Here is a 2,287-nt window from a genome sequence, read left to right on the forward strand (position 1 = left end):
CCCAGATGCACCACCGCCTTGCCGATCCGCTTATGCTATGTCTTCGTAATCACTTTAATTGAATTTAAATAAATAATATTTTTCAAAAGTTTTCTCAAAATATACTTTAGTTTTTTTTATATAAATAAAAATAAATACTACAATGAAAAAATTAATTGTACTTCACAAAGTAAGTTTTCTCTTAAAATCGTAGGTGTACAGCAGAGATGATTTTGTTTTATGATGAAAAAGAGGTTTTTACACACAAAATAGCGTAGTGTAAATTTATTTACGATTGTTAAAACATAATTTTTGGTTTTGCGAAATTGGTACATTTATTACGTTTTCAAATTACCCTTGTAACAAAGCGGACCATAAGACATTTATTCGATCGCGAAGGGGACGTTAATATGAGCAATATTTTATCAAAAGCGATGTACACGATGTGAATTGCAATGAAATATGTATGAGCGGTAGTTAGAATGCGAACAAAAATCTTTTCACGGAATATTTTTCCAATCGTGAAAAAATGTAATTTCCGCATTTCTCGATCTGCTTTATGTTTAGCAATCATCTTTTTTATATTATGTTTTTTTGATGAAATTCTTAAAATGAAAAAAAATCCCATAAATAATTCTTGCAGTCGAATTATAAACAAAGAGTGCCTAAAGAAATTAATAAACTTTAAAAAAAAACGGAAACTTCGTTTTTAAAACGACTCTTATAGTGGTACTTTTCTCCAACCGGTTTCGACAAGAACCTTGTCGTCTTCAGGGGTAAACATGTACTGTTTATCCCTGAAAGAATAATATCGTTATCAGGGATTCACATGAACAGGGGCGTGTATTCCATATAGGCTGAAAAACAGTGCCTATCCCGAGTGACATTTAAAAACGCAACTAGTTCCTACCGAACCTTACTTAGAAGTACCTAGCTTACCTTACTACCTACCTCAACTGCCTACCACAATTAATTTTATGTACACGCCACTGCATATGAGTACATGTTTATCCCTAAAGATGACAAGGTTCTTGTGAAAACTGGTTGGAGAAAAGTACCGATAAAAAAGTGGTTAAAACAAAGTTCTAGAGTTTAATTGTTTAAAGTTTAAAAAATGTACCACAAAGAATCTGCAAAAAATATTCAAGAAAAAAAAAACACTTGTGTCACAACATTTTTTATTGAAAAAGGTGTGTTTTTATTTTCATTGGTGAGGGAACTCTTCATCCGTCAGAGCATAGTACTTTCAGGTAATTTGAGTTTTACCTTAAAATGAATAATTAAATAAATAAAATAATAATTAAATAAATAAAAAATAAATACTAGCTCATATCCGATGTAGCAGATTGAATGTCACCCTCAAGCTATTACCCTCACCGGATTCGATTAGATCTTTTAGAGATAGAAATACGGTAACACAATATTGATAATGGTTACATTTATTTGTCAAACGTTTTTGTTTTTATCTCCAAGAAATAAATCCAAAGTAAATCTTTTGAAATAGATTTTCACTTAAAAACTTGTTTGTTTAGTAGATCGTTGATAGAATTAGCGTATTTACAGAGAAAATCGTAAAGAGAATGAGAATTTCATTAATTTATTCGGCAGTCACTTTGTGGGAAAATCTATCCATTTTAAATTATTTTTTTACTTTTAAATACCACTATTTACCAAGTAAAACATTAATTACTAAGTAAAACATTAAAGCATTACGTATTTACTAAGTAAAACATTAATTAAGAATGAGAATTACTTAAATTGAAAGAATTATTAAAGATATATATGTACTTCAATTTTTTCTCACAAGTTTTTCAATATTTTTTAAAAGTAAATAAATTATTATGAGTACAATAATAAAAGTCCAATATAAAGTAATATGGAAATCTTCTGTATTCGGAAGCGAAAATTCATTTTCTTTATAGTCCACTATTTGATTCGACAACATTGAATAAACAATATTTGTCATCACCCGATTTATACCCTACCCACTCATTTTAACCATGAACTATTTTTACAAACATCCTAAGTACATGTGAGACCTTGGCCTATAGTTGAATGTTGTGCTGTAACCCTTAATGCATGTTAGTCTTCGGATCGACCCAAAACGCATGTGATTAATATTTTGTGTTGTTGTAAATGTGTGAAAAGTGCTATGGCAGTAATGTATAGTATTATGTTCATGTTGGTCTTGTGATTGTCTTGACGAAGAGACGTGTGCGTCACGAAACCGATAGACTGAAATCTCGATGAGTGGTAATATACTAACATAACTAACATTTTTGTTTAAAAACGTAAAAATGACTTACCA

This window comes from Brachycentrus maculatus, unplaced genomic scaffold, assembly GCF_059751285.1.
Source record: "Brachycentrus maculatus isolate JH-2025_06_01 unplaced genomic scaffold, ASM5975128v1 h1tg000024l, whole genome shotgun sequence".
NCBI classification, from domain to species: domain Eukaryota; kingdom Metazoa; phylum Arthropoda; class Insecta; order Trichoptera; family Brachycentridae; genus Brachycentrus; species Brachycentrus maculatus.